General features: G+C 38.1%; 1 protein-coding gene across 7 annotated transcripts in view; it reads left to right on the top strand.

Moving 5' to 3' along the window:
• LOC135226991 (uncharacterized) overlaps positions 1–7,966 on the top strand; it is a 159,838-nt gene that overhangs the window by 84,920 nt on the left and 66,952 nt on the right. The window contains exon 1 of one of the 7 annotated variants that reach the window (XM_064266713.1): positions 3,850–3,980. The exons of the other annotated variants lie outside the window; for them this stretch is intronic. The gene's annotated coding sequence lies outside the window, so the exon portion shown is untranslated. Of the gene's footprint in view, positions 1–3,849; positions 3,981–7,966 lie in introns of those variants that run through there. 7 annotated transcript variants of the gene reach the window in all.

Here is a 7,966-nt window from a genome sequence, read left to right as displayed (position 1 = left end):
ACACACACACACACACACACACACACACCCCTAAAGAGATGAATTTCCACAATCTTGGTGAACTCAACTCTCGAACAAACATCATGCAAAAGATCTAAAAACCTCATAACTGACCTTTTAAACAAATTAATTATGCGAGAATGTCCGCAAACACCTGATTAAACAAACACATTATCAAAAGTAAGCACCCAGTATACAACATTAACGTGTTTAGCTAAGTTCCAGATTGACTTATTTTCGAAACTGTTACATACAAAGCGATGCTACGTGGAAATTCACAAAGCAATTCAGCACGATTATAATTACTACACTTTGAGACCTTGAAAACATCAGATTTTGTCCTTTAACGCAATTCGTTGTCTCTAACTGAACCCTTTCTATAAGCTTTCATTAGCTTATTGTGATGCTCTATCTGAGTTTCTTCTGAACTGTTTCTCGACGAGATTTTCTTTTGGTGAGCATCAGCTGCTTTCTGTACGGTATCTAGTCACATTCTCTGTGGTCTAATTCATTTTAACTTTTTGAATAAATCTCTATTCACTTTAGCATCTCTGGTTTTCATATATATCGACCTTTATTTTTTATAATTTTCATGAAAACTGAATATACTATACTATCATTAATTCTACTACGTAATAAACTCCTGTATCAATCGTCCTTTGAAACACAGTCCTCTCCTGTGCTGTAAGTTTCAAACCTTTTATTTTTCTACTTTGACTTCTGTTCATTTCGGAATTTGCTATCAACCACTGTCAATGCTACTCACTTTTCCGTACCAGCGTTCGCTTCATAATTCACCACATATGAAGTTACTATTCTATCGCCCTTTTTCACTCCTTAATATTTGGTTTCCACGTCATCCTCCTTCTCCTTTTCAGAAATTTCTGTCTTCATTTTTCTCAATTCATTTCTGTTTACCGTCTCAGCATTTGATCAAGTCCATGATAGTCTGCCTTCCTTCCCCGGTTCAACCGTTTCTCAAGTTGTAGTTTTGGTTGGAGCCCCTTTCAACCCACCGTCTTCCAGATCGAACGTTCTGAATTGACACGTCCCTCATTTTCACCCTGAAAATATTCATTCCCTATTATTCTCTCGTCCTTAAGTTACCCAGCTCAAAATGAACTTTTCAAATCTAGGTCCTCCATTTTTGCCATCGCTGCGTATTTCAGAGCATGTTTTGTTCTCTCCTACCTCTAGTGATCCTTTTTTCAGTGCTGAATATCTCTTATTTTCTTTCTGTTTTCATTCATTTCACTCCAGCCTCCTTTTGGCTCCTTTCAAAGATGTTCACCCCTTTCGTCCCGTCTCTTAATCCGTCCATTACATACATATGCTATATATATATATATATATATATATATATTATATATATATATATATATATATGTATATTATATTATAATATATATATATAATATATATATATATATGTGTGTGTGTGTGTGTGTGTGTGTGTATGTATGTATATATATGTATGTATACTTGCCTCTATTGCTTTCCCTCGCTCAGTTTGGCCACTTCCAACATTTAATTTGCGTTCTCTTACATCTTAACCAAAGCTATTTTACGAATTTAACGTAGGTAGTGGTCATTATTGTAGTGTTTGCGTCAAAATGGCATAAAAATAAAACCTTTCGTTGCTTGAAGCTCCAATTGCAAAGTTGGCAAGAAAGCAAAATTGTGGTCACAGCAGCGAACACTTGACCTTGAGTTGCCAATCAACCGTGAAACCTAATAATGACGCGGTGGCATATTTTATCTCTCTCATTTTGATATTTATGAATTTAAACGTTGCCGTTGGACGCGAATAAGAAAGAGCACACCGTCCCACGAAAGCGAAAATGCTGATACGGCACCTTATCGCTCCATGCTAATCAAATAATGTCACAGACCGCAGCAATTGTCATAGAAGAGACCCTTTTTCAATGATGATTGGGTGGGCGTTACATAACGCCCCCTTCAATGAGCTCTGTGATAGTGAGCAATTGAGTTTAGCTGCTGAAGGAAACTCCCAATCAAAGCTATCTAGAGAGCCTAGTCATACGCAGACTGGTAGGCTATCTACTAAATGTAAACGTTTACCAGTCTTTTTTGAACAACTTCTGAAGTCACTCATAACAGGCCCGCATTGCACTGTAGAGGCAAAAGGTTTTTTAGGAAATGTTCATGGTAATCTTCAGTTCTGGTTTGAAAAACAATGAAAAAATCCACTACAATGCAATGCAGTAAGGCTTTCTCGATTCGCGTAAAAGTTCATTAGCAATAAGGATGCTTAGCCAGAATCCAGATGTTCACACCAGGTCCCATCATAGCACAGTCCTTTTTACGCCTCTGTGCTGAGGCCCCTTCCGGCTAAGGCTGCGTTGAGCTGCTTCACCGAGAGGGCGAGTCCGGAGAGACGTCAGATCTCTCGTAAACCTCCATCGCTCCTTCATCACTGAAAGGAGGCTGCAACTTGAGCAATACTAAATAGGTAACCCGTGGTGGTGGGGAGGGAGGGAGGGGGCACAGCAGAATCAACAACAACGAAGACAACAGGCGCACTGCTTGGTTGTTCGAGTCCTAAGAGTCCACACCAACGTTCTAATTCGTCTTAGCACGTTCCCATCACTTAGACCGCCCTCACGCAAGCAATCAACTAAGCATCATGACGATGAATCACTTTAAACAAGTGTATTGTGATTAGTTAAATGAAAATGAATTCATATTTTGTGCACCACATACACAAGCCCCCACGTGCATGAATTGTTTTGTATTTGCTCCCAAACAACGACTCATTTGCAAATAAGAGAAACAAAACCAAAAGCCAAGCAGCCTGTGAATGCAGTTTTGCTGGGCAGTCGAGACTTCCTTGATGAACGCTAAGTAGCTGCTCCAAATGATATCACTACTCAATGATCTACGAGACGAGCAGCCACGGGGCTCGCACATGCGCACAAGTCTGCCTGGCATCACGCACATCTGGCCAAGTGCGCGCTACCCACAACACCAACCTCAACCCGCACCCCCACCTCTCGTAGACCTCCATGACCCTTCGCCTTTAAATGACTAGGCCGCTAGAGGGACCCGTCGGGTTATTCTGAAGGCAGTGAACGGGGAGAATTTCATTTGATCCTAGAAACACCCTCATTTGAACTTGCCACGCCTACTCGGCTGTGCTCGTGGAAACGCCTTTAGATTAGACGATGTTAAATCATATAACATTCAGAAAATATTGCTTCTATTTTTTAGATCTGTGCTCGTATATTGTTAGTCCACATACCTCTGTCATGAAATAATAGCGATTTATCTCAATGAGTAGCTTATCTCAATGGAAGCTCACTCTAACGGATTTATTTTCATCCTAAATAATAAATGTGATGCAATGTTTGAGTTACAAAGGAATTTATTCCAAAGAAAGAAATTTGATACAGATATGACATACATGCTACTGATATCGTCAATATTTCAGAGAATGTGTGTGTGTCTGTGCGTGGGCGCGTGCGTGCGTTAATAAAATATCTCGAGAAAGGAAGAGTGGGATACACGCTCAAGGTCTATAGTAGATCTAATAATTCAGGCATGGGTCCAAGTGCGTGAGACGGTGCTTGTGGACAAGTACAAGTGTTGAGAAAAAGAGCAAGAACAAGTAGACTACAGAAGATTCTCCCAAGTTCTTAGCAATGTTCTTAAGTACAAGTACAAGTACACTTCAACAGATTTTCTGTTATTACTAGTGATGTGTTTGATTTAATATCAGTAGAAAATATCTAATAAAAGTTCACATGCAAATATCTGATGGATAGAAAATTTGGTGTTATACTTTAGCAGTCTTTATAAAGAGAAGCCTCAAGGAAGGATAAATATACCTGAGTGGCTATACGAGATCTCACAATAGTAAAGTCAGTGAACCTTAGCCCCTGGTGCCGCAAAGAGGCGCAGCGATCTTTAAAGGGTTTGACGAACAAAAGTGATCAAAACTGGTCTTCCCACAAGTTAAGGTAATGACAAAATTTATTTTATTTTCAATCTAATTTTCCAATGTTATTCTTAATAGTGTAATGCAAAGTAGAATTCCAGCGCAAAAAAAAAATAAAAATTGATACTGTTCAGAATAATTTAAACAAAGTTATGTTTTTCAGAAAAACTTTAAACAAAATTATACTTTTCAGAAAAGTTCTAAACAAAATTATATTTCCTCGCTTTGATACGCTTATTAGTTCCATATTATCTACTTTGAGGATTTATCATTGCATTTCACAAACATCACTGACTGAAAATCATCGTCAGTAAGACGGTATTTATCAGGGCGAAATACTTTTCCTGCAATACTGAAAATCCTCTCTACTGGCGCAGAAGAAGCAAGGGGTGATAGGTACTCTTGTGCATTCTTAGCAAGAGCTGGAAATGTTTCTCTGTGGTCTTTCCAGCATGCTAGCACATCTCTCTCTTCTGAAATTCAGTACTAATATACTCCTGAATCTGCGTTACATGTGTTGAGTGTCGAACTGGGTTACCCATAAAACTAAACAGTTTCTCCTTTTTGGTTCAGGTGAACTAGGTCCTGGCGTACCTTCTGTATGTTCTGTGGCATGATCCATTCTTGCACAAGCTGTAGGTAGTATCTTTGGACATAAAATGAGAGCTGCAGTTATGACAGAAGACTTAAGATTCGCCTTTTCCTGTTCTTCAGATCACCATTCTAATTTAAAACTTAGATCAAGAAAAGTTGTCATTTAATATTTTCCGTTCTTCATATACCTGGAGGCGTTTCTGTAATGACCTCTTCAATCCAAATACCAAACCACTGTTATCCTTAGATTTCATTTTCTCTAAGTAAAACTTGAGCCTCCACACTGACTAGGCTAGAGGACACAGAATTCTGTCTTTTGGCACAGTCGGTGGCCTCCTCAAATGGCTCAAAAATATCTAGCATGTCACTAAGAATATTTTGGACATAAGCGCAAAGCTTTGGTGCGCCATCCAATCTGTTCAGCTTTTCTTCTAGTACTCTCAAGATAGATCTGATCTTCTTTAATTGCGAATTCCAACGAGGAACACAGCCTGATTCTGATTTTCTTTCTCCTTCTAAAACATCTGTTGCTATTGTTGATTTACACACATAAGAAACCAATTTTGATGCTTTGCTCAGTGTCACATTCAACTGTCCTGCTCCTTTGAAGCCATCTTTCACGACCAGTTGCTATGTATGTGCAAAGCAGGAATTATGCTCAGCGGGTAAAACTTCTAACAGTTCAGTAGAATCAGCACCAGCGTTATCCAAATCATCGAGGTCCTCTTCTTCCTCATCAGTGTCATCATTTGCTTCTAAGGTAGCATCAGGAAATCCTGACAGTGAATATGCAGTGATCACATTAGTAGCATTGTCAGTTATGATGTTTGTAATTTTGGAGCCTATATCAAAATCTTTGATGATCTCTCATTCTCTTCCACGATATTGCGCACAGTATGGCGTCCACGAAATCGCTTGCAAGATACCACTTCATTTTCAAGTGACCAGTTTCTAATACAATGAGCTGCGATTCCCAAGTATGATCTCACATGTTAACGAGGAGAATACAATGCTATATGATTGATTACCACGTTGCTCTATCCATAGATGATTAGGAAATCATTATTTAATGTTTGCATGCAACAATGTCAGCAGTTTGTTAAAGACACTTGTACGGTACACGTTTGTTTAATGTAATATGATCTTCATTCAGTAATGTGCGGCAAATATTAATTTATTGAAATTATTATTTTATTTTAATAAGATTAAAAAACAATATAATGTGAAGTAAACATGTTCTTTTTTGATACGGAAAACAAATTGGTAACTTAACCATTGATATAGTCGATTAACCTCTATCTTGTAATTGGGAAACGCAGGCTAGTATACTAATAAAAAAGGCAGAAATAATTTATTGAATGCACTTATCTAATATAATAACACAAACTGTACAAAAAGTTCAGCAAAATTTGAGTGATGTCTTGTTCGACAGGAGCAAACCAAGTTCGCAACAACAGGGAGAACAAGATTGATTTCTAGTTAGGCTGAGCTGAATGCATTTCACTAATAATAGAACACATAAGCTATTTGCAATAGACTTAAGTAATACACCACACCATCGTTCAGCAAGAAAAGAGGAAAAACCCTTAAGAGGAAAAACATTTGCTTTTTTAACATGTTAATAACATCTTTGCTTGCCTGTCATCTAAACAGGATATTATCATCATCTGGCCTATTGTATCAAATATTTCTTATTTTGCATGACAATACTTTCACTCCTTTAATAGTTATTAATGAGTGAAGATTTCGAAATAATTAACAAATAGTACGTAGTGAATAATAATAATGAATAATACTAGACTGTAAAACATGCAAGATGTTAATAAAAAAAATGATAATTGATAACTCAGTTCTCTCTTTCTCTCTCTCTCAACTTAATTTCAGCTTTGATATATCTACAGTGTATTCTGCTACAAAGTATATTAATATTCAAGGTATCAATATGTTATGAAGGGGGCTGCTAGGTGAGACAAGTGATCCCTGAGATGGCTGCCTATTCATTATTATTATTATTAGCTCGGCCAGGTAGAAGCCAGGTGTGCATTTGGGCTCTTTCCCTTCTCAGTTCCCTGTTCAGTATAGTTCCATGTGGCCAAGATGGCGGCTGCATAATCCTCTGCCGTTCAGGTAGGTCCCGTGGAAGTACTAGTCACGGCAGTCTTTCAGGAAGGAACAACTTTGAGAGCGAATCAAAATAACTAAATCATTACTTATTTGAGCTTGGTGGTGCTATAATTTAGAACAATTTATGTATATATTCAAGAAAGCAAACGGGGGCTTTCAAGACATTGAGAGAAAACTAAAAGGATGATGAGTATTTGAACAACTAGCCAAATAACATGGCTTGTTTACTTTTAGTTTCTTCTTTGTATGTTTCATCGTAAATAATAATAATAATAATAAAAATTATGGAAGCAAACCAGAAGAAGAAATGGACGAGAGAAGAAAATAAGATTATGTGGAAATGTTACATCAGAAGCAGCCCGACAGAGAGAGGATATAGAAGAAGGTTAGTCAACATCTGGATGAGAGAAATAACACCCCCCAAACAGAGTAGAGGCTGGCAGACCAGGTAAGGAACATAAAGAAAAAGAACTGGCTCTCACTAACAGAAAGAGAGGAACTGGAAAGAGAAATAACACTCAGCAACGAATTGAAAGAGGACAAATTGAGAGACGATACCACAGAAGACAACAGGGATGATGAGCTATCAAATAACGACACACGAAGAAACTCTGACGAAGTAACAGAGAGGACGGAATGGATAGAAAAGATCAGACAATGGATGAAGCCAGATGCAGAGAGAACAAAGATCCCCTCAATGAAAGCCTACAACACAAAGAAATTAAGGGAGAAAACAAGTGAGGTCACTGAAATAAAGAGAGTATTTCACACCACCGGTATCACAGAAACAAATAACCTGGCATATGCAGTTGCAAGACTAATAGCAGAACTCATGGGGATACAAACACCAAGAGCACCAGCACAACCAACTCAACAGAAACCAAAACAGCAACTGCCTTGGAAAAGGAGCCTGGAAAAGCAAATCATGGTGATGAGATCTGAAAGAGATGGCAAAAAAAAAGGCTAAGAAGCAAGAAAACAAGGGAGGAACTGAACGAGAAATACAAAGTACAGGAGAAGGGACGACTAAACAACACAATAGAAGATGTAAAACAGAGGCTTAAGGTCAAACCATGTAAGATCCAACGGTACTTGAACAGAAATAAGGATACCAACAGAACAAACTTTCTGAACCAACTAGGAGGTGAAGACAACCATTAAGAAATTCCTGAAGCTGAACCTAGTAAGAGACTCTGGGAAAACATATGGAGCAATCCAGTATCACACAACAAACATGTAACATGGCTCCAGGAAGTCAAGGCAGAAGAAACAGGGAGAATAAAACAGATT

The sequence above is a fragment of the Macrobrachium nipponense genome, chromosome 15, assembly GCF_015104395.2.
Source record: "Macrobrachium nipponense isolate FS-2020 chromosome 15, ASM1510439v2, whole genome shotgun sequence".
Taxonomy (NCBI): Eukaryota; Metazoa; Arthropoda; class Malacostraca; order Decapoda; family Palaemonidae; genus Macrobrachium; species Macrobrachium nipponense.
The sequence above is the reverse complement of the archived record's forward strand: the minus strand, read 5'-3'. Positions and strand labels throughout refer to the sequence as shown.